Raw genomic sequence first — 10,231 nt, forward strand, 5'->3', positions numbered from 1 at the left:
TCTATGCCGGCAGCTGAATCGAAGAGATGAAGAGTCGGGTGGTTGGGAGGTAGAAATACAAGGATCTTTTTCAAGTGGCTCACATCAGATCATTGCAAGAGGGCCTGTTTCCCTCAAAGGTACAACCTCTTGCCACAAAAGGTTTCCCTGAATTCACATGCACAAACACCGTCTTTCTGTCAACATCGGAAGTTTAGTTCAAAACAATGGCCCGTACTTTTAACAGGCTATATATCTAAAAAGTTTCCCAGTAGTGATGTATGGAAGGGAGAGCTGGACCATAAAGAAGGCTGATCACCAAAAAAATGATGCTTTTGAATTATGGTGCTGGAGGAGACTCTTGAGAGACCCATGGACTGTAAGAAGATCAAAAGTATCCATTCTGAAGGAAATCAGCCCTGAGTGCTCACTGGAAGGACAGATCGTGAAGCTGAGGCTCCAATACTTTGGCCAGCTCATGAGAAGAGAAGACTCCCTGGAAAAGACCCTGATGCTGGGAAAGATGGAGGGCACAAGGAGAAGGGGACAACAGAGGACAAGATGATTGGACAGTGTTCTCGAAGCTACCAGCATGAGTTTGACCAAACTGCGGGAGGCAGTGGAAGACAGGAGTGCCTGGCATGCTCTGGTCCATGGGGTCACGAAGAGTCGGACACAACTAAATGACTAAACAACAACATATCTAAAAAGAATGGGAAGAGAAGAGGAAAATTAGGAAATCTGTGTGCTGACTTTCAGTTACTGTGTCTGGAGATCTCTCCTGAAGGCCGTATCCTGTCCACTCCAGTAGAAACTGGAGTCAGACCTGGAGCGAGCAAGAATAGGGTCTCCTCCCCATCACTTGTAGCCTGGGGTGTCTGGACATTTCGGAGAGGAGCTGTTGATGGGAAGGAATGAATCCCATTTCTCTGTTGCACCTTCCCAAATGCCCCTGTTCCTCTAGAAATTCAAGGAAATTGGGAGGCAAAGCTGCACACAGCACTGTTAGTATATAGCATGTAGTTTGGCCCTTGAATATAGACCACTCTACTTCCATAAGGGGGACGTGGGTGGTGCTGTGGGTTAAACCACAGAGCCTAGGGCTTGCCGATCAGAAGGTCGTCGGTTCAAATCCCTGCGACGGGGTGAGCTCCCGTTGCTCGGTCCCTGCTCCTGCCAACCTAGCAGTTCGAAAGCACGTCAAAGTGCAAGTAGATAAATAGGTACCGCTCCAGCGGGAAGGTAAATGGTGTTTCCGTGCGCTGCTCTGGTTCGCCAGAAGCGGCTTAGTCATGCTGGCCACATGACCCGGAAGCTGTACACCGGCTCCCTCGGCCAGTAAAGCGAGATGAGCGCCGCAACCCCAGTCGTCCATGACTTGACCTAATGCTCAGGGGTCCCTTTACCTTTACTTCCATAAGGAGGGGGCATGATTCTGGGGTTTTTTTTGGGGGGGCATGAAAAATATAATGGAAAAATGTGCCCACTTACTGAGACACTCCTTGCAAATTGGGAAAATATGAGAAGAATGCCATCTTCATATTTGCTGCCTTTAATGTCTGTTTCTTATAACAAATTTAACTAAATCCGCTACTAGGAGATAAGCTGCTGATGCTCCAGTCCTTTGTACCGTATTTTTCGCCCTATAGGACGCACTTTTTCCCCTCCAAAAATGAAGGGGAAATGTGTGTGCGTCCTATGGGGCGAATGCAGGCTTTCGTTGAAGCCTGGAGAGCGAGAGGCGTCGGTGCGCACCGACACCTCTCGCTCTCCAGGCTCCAGGAAGCTATCCGCAAGCCTTGCGCGCCCGGGGGAACTCCGGAGGACGCCCCGTGCTTCGCGCAGGTGTCCACAAGCCTTGCGCACCCCGGGGAACTCCCCCCGGGCGCGCAAGGCTTGCGGGTAGCAGCCTGCAGCACGGAGCACGGGGTGTCCTCCGGAGGTGTCCACAAGTCTTGCGAGCCCGGCAGGAGTTGCCCCACGGCTGGGGGGGAAATACATTTTTTTTATTCATTTCCCTCCCAAAAAACGAGGTGCGTCCTATGGGCCAGTGCATCCTATTGGGCGAAAAATACAGTAGTTATCTGGAAGCAAGACCCACTGAACACAATCGATAATTTAGAATCCTAAAACTACCTACTTTCATCCTGTTACTGGAAACCCTACTAGTATAAAATCATGCAAACCATTTCTTTTTATCATTTACATAACTGTTCTCTTCCCTATTTAACAGACTGTTCTCCATCTGGCTTACCCTCACACTCATTTGTTCTGGCAATGGGTTTGCTGTCCTCTTCAATTTTTTGGGGAAAAAAGATCAAGTTTGTGGCCATTTCCCAACCGAATTTCAACACCATCCTTTGTTGTGGCACCTGGCCAATTGCTATTGATGCACCTGGGCAGCCGAATGGTCCGTGAGACGGTTTGTAAACTGAGTGCACAGGGATCTTTTACTTTAAAATATGGTCGTCATGGTTCATTCAGGGATAGACTGCAACTACATATGTAAAGATCATCGCAGAGAAAGAAATCAAGGATAGGTTGTCTGCAAAGCTGTCAGAAATGGTAGAATGCAGAAATTTTCTTTGGGAAATTCAAACAGAATGCTTTTAGCTGCAATTGTATGGCCCCCTGGGATGAGGTCCCATGGATCAGAGGATCTATCAGATCACACCTCATAGAAACATCTGATGCTGAGGAGTTGCAAAAAATGCCTAAAATCTCATTAATGAAAAGAACCAGAGGCTTACTTACTGGGCCTTTTAGGAAAAGAAATACCGAAATTGAAAAAAGAATTTTCTTAAATGAGATCACCGCAGCTTGGATAGTAATAGCATCTAAATGGAAAGCTAAAGAACTACCTACCAAGGAGGAATGGATGGATTCTCAAATTAAAAGAATATTTAAAACTGGCTAAATGAACAGCATCTATACGACAGCAGTCAAGTCATAAACTAAAAAATGAATGGCAATGCTTTGACGATTATATGACAAAATATTGCTCTAAAAAAGACATGCTAATATGCTTAGACTCAGAATGTAAACGCATCAAAACAATAAATTATCAATGAAATATCTATATGTAGAGAGAAAATAAAAACAATCAGAATGCAACGATAAGGGTAAAATTGATTTTAGAGAAGACGAGTAGCAGTGGAGGGAAGTCAAACAGGGCAGCGGGTTCATTTTATTTTGTTTATGGTTTTTCTTTTTCTTTTTCTGGATATTTTATAATGATTTAATGTATAATGATTTAATGTTTCTTTTCTGTTATGTATTATTTCTCTTTTTTATTAAATTTTATGACAGAAAATCTAAAGAAATAATAATAATAATAATAATAATAATAATAATAATAATAATAATAATAATAATTTATACCCCGCCCATTTGGCTGGGCTTCCAGTAATGCGTCAAACATTAAAAGCTTCCCTAAACAGGGCTGCCTTCAGATGTCTTCTAAAAGTCTGGTAGTTATTTTTCTCTTTGACATCTGGTGGGAGGGTGTTCCACAGGGCGGGTGCCACTACCGAGAAGGCCCTCTGCCTGGTTCCCTGTAACTTGGCTGCTAGAAGCAAAGGAACCGCCAGAAGGCCCTCGGCGCTGGACCTCAGTGTCCAGGCAAAACGATGGAGGTGGAGACGCTCCTTCAGGTATACTGGACCGAGGCTGTTTAGGGCTTTAAAGGTCAGCACCAACACTTTGAATTGTGCCCGGAAACGTACTGGGAGCCAATGTAGGTCTTTCAAGACCGGTGTTATGTGGTCTCGGCGGCTGCTCCCAGTCACCAGTCTAGCTGCCGCATTCTGGATTAGTTGTAGTTTCCGGGTCACCTTCAAAGGTAGCGCCATGTAGAGCACATTGCAGTAGTCCAAGCGGGAGATAACTAGAGCATGGCTGGTAGGGTCTCAGTCTGCGTACCAGGTGGAGCTGGTAGACAGTCGCCCTGGACACAGAATTGACCTGTGCCTCCATGGACGGCTGTGAGTCCAAAATGACTCCCAGGCTGCACACCTGGTCCTTCAGGGGCACAGTTACCCCATTCAGGACCAGGGAGTCCTAGAAAGAAAGAAAGAAAGAAAGAAAGAAAGAAAGAAAGAAAGAAAGAAAGAAAGAAAGAAAGAAAGAAAGAAACATCGGATGCTCTCGCTGAACCAGCATCACTTCACTCACATCAGTAGGGCCAAAAGGCCATGGAAACAAAGGGCAGCTTAGATTTGAAATCCCTGCAGCTGCCTGACATACCCCAAACCAGATATTTCATGTGAAGGCAGCCTCCAGGGGATTGAGTGGGCGAGACCAATAGCGGGTCCAACGTTCAAGAAAGCAGTTTCTGCATGTACAGTGGAACCTCGGGTTAAGAACTTAATTTGTTCTTGGAGGTCTGTTCTTAACCTGAAACTGTTCTTAACCTGAAGCACCACTTTAGCTAATGGGGCCTCGTGCGTTGCCGGCGCGCGATTTCTGTTCTCATCCTGAGGTAAAGTTCTTAACCCGAGGTAATATTTCTGGGTTAGCAGAGTCTGTAACCTGAAGCGTCTGTAACCTGAGGTACCACTGTATTGTAAGGGGAATCTGGGGCTCATCAACCTGGCAAGGAGACTCATCTAGGAGAAGGAAAACTCTTGATTCTAAACCTCCACTGCCTTGTGGGACACCTTCAGGAGAAGAAAAGGCCCAGGAGTAAATCCTACATGAATCGGGAGTGGAGTCCTTAAAGTGTTGGGATGGCGCCTTGGAGGCCTTCTTCAGGCAACTGTTGTTGCCAAGCTGGTGCCAAAATATTGCTCTGCTTTCCTTTGGACCACATTGATGAGGCCAAGGGGGGCGGGCAGGGCGGGTCTTGTTTGTATGGGTGGCCCAGCACCTCCATACACAGCAGTTTGACTTCACCCCTGGAGGCACACTCCATTGTCTCTCAAGACAGACGGATGCCAACGACAAATAAATGGAGGAGAACATGAGCATTCCTCCACACTCACTCCTGCCTTGCCAGCAAGAACTCAACAGAACTTTCAGTTCCTTCCCCAGTAAGATTTATTATTTATTTCTACCCTGCTTTTCAATGAATTTTCAAAAACTGCTGAAATGAAATATGTTGTTGCTGTTTAGTCGTTTAGTCGTGTCCGACTCTTCGTGACCCAATGGACCAGAGCACATCAGGCACTCCTGTCTTCCACTGCCTCCCGCAGTTTGGTCAAACTCATGCTGGTAGCTTCGAGAACACTGTCCAGCCATCTCGTCCTCTGTTGTCCCCTTCTCCTTGTGCCCTCCATCTTTCCCAACATCAGGGTCTTTTCCAGGGAGTCTTCTCTCCTCATGAGGTGGCCAAAGTCTTGGAGCCTCAGCTTCAGGATCTGTCCTTCCAGTGAGCACTCAGGGCTGATTTCCTTCAGAATGGAGAGGTTTGATCTTCTTGCAGTCCGTGGGACTCTCAAGACTCTCCAGCATCATAATTCAAAAGTTTCAATTCTTCGGCAATCAGCCATCTTAATATAGCCAGTAAAATACATTTTTAAAAAGAAATTGAATTAGCTGCTTGCCCAAAATATTGTGTGTGTTATTGGCAAGGGGTGAACAGAGTGGGGGCAGCCAGCATGATATACTCCAGATATTGTGGACTTTAGCTCCCATCAGTCCTAACCAAGGAATGATGGGAAATGGGGAGCCAACATTACTTGGAAATCTGCAAGTTAGCTACCCCTGGTGTGGAAGGAAGAACTAAAGGAAGAAAGCTGTTAGCTTGGCACAGAGCTTTCGTAAACTGTCGCACAATAATTTAAAGGCCACTTTGAAGCAGCAGGAACAGAAATAGGGGCATCGTGGAGGAGAAAAACCTTCACAGAACCAAGAATAGCACAAATGCCAGCATGTCTGAGGAATAATAGCATGAACTCGAAAGAGATGCAACAGGAAATTGAAATAAGGCAGGCAAGGCAGGATGTTTGGAGCAAAAGAAATCTAATAGAACGGCTTCCAAACCTGATTTCTCTCAAGGTTCATAATTTTAAAAGATGAAACTGAGAGCATCTGGCAGTGCAGAATGAACCAGAAACCATGAGGGGATTTTAAAAGGCAAAATATTTTCCCCCTCTTTCATTGCTGCATTGCAAGGAGTTGGACTAGATGATTCTTGGGATCCTGAAATATACTACAGAGTCCTGTAGTGATTTCATGCTCTTTGTTGCAGCTTGTAAAACAGTGACTGAATTGCCCCCCAAACCTCAGGCTTTTATATACATTATTTACACAATGAGTCCCGTCTGATTGGCTGATTCTGCTTCCCTCCTGGAGCCTGATTGGTCTTTTCCTGCAGGCCAATCAGTTGTTGCATTCTAGGATCCTACTTGCCTATTGTTCTATGACCCTAGCTTAGTACGTAACAGATCCCTTCCAACTCTGCAATTCTATGACTTCTGAAGGGTGGTCTCTTTCTAAACACGCTTGACACAGGTCCATCCTAAGCACATTTCTGCCAGAAGTAGCTTTAAAAAAACATAGTGGGCAAACATGCCCTGTCCTGGCAAAGTGTCCTGGCAAACATGGCAAGGTGGGGGCTATCGTGTTGCTGCAATTTAGTTGTCGGCAAAATTAAATCATGGCGTTCTTTTGTGATGTCGGAGCTGATTACAGGTGAAACTCGGAAAATTAGAATATCGTGGAAAAGTTCATTTATTTCAGTAATTCAACTTAAAAGGTCAAACTAATATATGAGATAGATTCATGACATGCAAAGTGAGATATGTCAAGCCTTTATTTGTTATAATTGTGATGATCATGGCGTACAGCTGATGAAAACCCCAAATTAACAATCTCAGAAAATTAGAATTTTAAACGAAATCAGCAAAACAAGGATTGCAAATAGAGCAATATTGGACCTCTGAGAAGTAGAAGCATGCACATGTACTCAGTGCTTGGTTTGGGCCCCTTTTGCATCAATTGCTGCCTCCATGCGGTGTGGCATGGATGCGATCAGCCTGTGGCACTGCTGAGGTGTTATGGAAGACCAGGATGCTTCAATAGCAGCCTTCAGCTCTTCTGCATTGCTCGGTCTCATGTCTCTCATCTTTCTCTTGGCAATGCCCCATAGATTCTCTATGGGGTTCAGGTCAGGCGAGTCTTCTGGCCAATCAAGCACAGTAATCCCATGGGCATTCAACCAGGTTTTGGTACTTTTGGCAGTGTGGGCAGGTGCCAAAGTCCTGCTGGAAAATGAAGTCAGCATCCCCATAAAGCTCGTCTGCAGAAGGAAGTATGAAGTGCTCCAAAATCTCCTGGTAGACGGCTGCGTTGACCCTGGACTTAATGAAGCACAGTGGACCAACACCAGCTGATGACATGGCTCCCCAAATCAACACAGACTGTGGAAACTTCACACTGGTATTGTGTGCCTCCCCATTCTTCCTCCAGACTCTGGGTCCTTGGTTTCCAAATGAGATGCAAAAGCTGCTCTCACCAGAAAAGAGATTTGCCAAGAGACAGATGAGAGACATGAGACCGAGCAATGCAGAAGAGCTTTTCCACAATATTCTAATTTTCTGAGTTTCACCTGTATGGCCGAATGCTGACATCTGAAAATAGTCCCATGTTTAAAAGGTGATGGCCTGAAGGTTCTCTCCTGCTGAGATAGCAGTAATACTGAAAACGGACCTGGCTTTCCTAGTGTAGTTGCGGATTCCTTGTTGTTTAGCTTAGTCCTTCCCTTTCCTTGTCAAACAAAATGATTTCTCCCTCTCCCCCTGCATGAGAGCTTTGAACCTTTGTCACACCACAGAGCTCCCTTCACAGATTCGAGACTGAGCGATGGTTGGCCATAGTGGTCAGGTCCAAAGATGTTTTTTAAAGAAGCAGTTGGATAATCACCTCTTTAAGAGGGCCTGGGAAGACTCCCTCACAGAGGGAAGCGTTCACCACCCTGCAAAGCCCATTGCCCAGCCCTTCCTGGCTCGCTTTTATGAGCCAGGATGGGCAAGGAGACAGGTTTCGCTCGTCCAACCAGCCTGTCCACATCTTCGGATGTCATTGTATGAATTTTTGCTCTTCACAAAAAACACCTCAAGGCCAAAGGACCAAACCATGTGAGATACCACAAATCCATGGCTGTCTCTTCCACAAATAAAAAAATTACACTGGGCTGCATTGCGACTGTGGGGGGCACTTTAACCCTTTCACCCCATTCCATTTTTCCAGTAAAGGTTGCTGCCAAAACAGCTACTATTTGCCTTGTTAAGGACTGTGCATTCAGAATGGTACACAAACACTTTCTCTAAAAATAGCAGCGGGGGGGGGGGGGAGAATAAATTGTGTGGCATCAAGCTCTTCCCCCAATGTTCTGTTCCTGATCCAAATCGTTCCTGCTCTGCAGTTGCTAAATCTGAAAGAGATGGGAATTTCAGTCTGTGCCCAAGGAGCCTCTGTTAATTTCCAGTCTTAGCATCTCTTGCAGAAGTGGCTGCTTATTACACGGAAAATACCTTAATAACTGTTGGAAAAGCAGCTTTGTGATTCCTTTAAACAAGGTACAGTGCTACCTCAGGTTAAGTACTTAATTTGTTCCGGAGGTCTGTTCTTAACCTGGAACTGTTCTTAACCTGAAGCACCACTTTAGCTAATGGGGCCTCCTGCTGCTGTTGCGCCATGATTTCTGTTCTTATCTTGAAGCAAAGTTCTTAACCTGAAGCACTATTTCTGGGTTAGCGGAGTCTGTAACCTGAAGCGTATGTAACCTGAAGCGTATGTAACCCGAGGTACCACTGTATTTGTCTTTCTCCTCCCATTTAAGACCACTGAGGAGGCAGATTGGTGTATGGGATGCAGCCAAGGCTTATGCAATATGGATTATTTATACAGTGGTACCTCTGGTTACCTCTGGTTATGGTGCTGGAGGAGACTCTTGAGAGTCCCATGGACTGCAAGAAGATCAGAGCTATCCATTCTGAAGGAAATCAGCCCTGAGTGCTCACTGGAAGGACAGATCCTGAAGCTGAGGCTCCAATACTTTGGCCACCTCATGAGAAGAGAAGACTCCCTGGAAAAGACCCTGATGCTGGGAAAGATGGAGGGCACAAGGAGAAGGGGACGACAGAGGACGAGATGGTTGGACAGTGTTCTCAAAGCTACCACCATGAGTTTGACCAAACTGCGGGAGGCAGTGGAAGACAGGAGTGCCTGGCGTGCTCTGGTCCATGGGGTCACGAAAAGTCGGACACGACTAAATGACTAAACAACAACAACAACAACCTCTGGTTACGAACTTAATTCGTTCTGGGGGTCCGTTCTTAAGCTGAAACCATTCTTATCCTGAGGCGCGCTTTCACTAATGGGGCCTCCCGCTGCGCATGCGCCTGTGGTGCGCGATTTCTGTTCGCATCTTGGGGCAAAGTTTGCAACCAGGAGCAGCTACTTCCGGGTTAGCGGAGCTCATAACCTGAACTGTTCGTAACCAGAAGCGTTGGTAACCAGAGGTACCACTGTATTGAAATTATCCTCTCTGAACACTTTTAGTATTAGTTATATAAAGATCAGCATGGAAACAGCACCACCTGCAGGAAGAAGGCAGCATATGCAATTCTAGAAATTGTACACCTGGTTTGGCTCCTCTGTGACTCAGTTTGTTGCTAGACATGGGCAGCAGTTAAGGCTGGGATTTTGGAAGGCTGAGAGGGAGCATTTGGAATAGGGCCCGGTCTTTCTGTTGAAATCTAAGATGAATGTAAAGGCCTGATCCTCCACCCCACCCTAGCTAAGAATTCTCAAAACTTATACAAAAATTGTCCAGTAGCACCTTGGAGAGGAGGGACGCGGGTGGTGCTGTGGGTTAAACCACAGAGCCTAGGACTTGCTGATCGGAAGGTCGGCGGTTCAAATCCCCGCGACGGGGTGAGCTCCCATTGCTCGGTCCCTGCTCCTGCCAACCTAGCAGTTCGAAAGCACACAAAAAAGTGCAAGTAGATAAATAGGTACTGCTCTGGCGGGAAGGTAAATGGCATTTCTGTGCGCTGCTCTGGTTCGCCAGAAGCAGTTTAGTCATGCTGGCCACATGACCTGGAAGCTGTACGCCGGCTCCCTCGGCCAACAAAGCGAGATGAGCGCCGCAACCCCAGAGTTGGCCACGACTGGACCTAATGGTCAGGGGTCCCTTTACCTTTACCTTTAGCACCTTAGAGACCAACTAAGTTTATTCTTGGTATAAGCTTTCATGTGCATGCACTTATACCAAGAACAAACTTAGTTGGTCTCTGAGGTGCTACTG

The sequence above is a fragment of the Podarcis filfolensis genome (genome assembly GCF_964270895.1).
Source record: "Podarcis filfolensis genome assembly, chromosome: 13".
NCBI lineage: Eukaryota > Metazoa > Chordata > Lepidosauria > Squamata > Lacertidae > Podarcis > Podarcis filfolensis.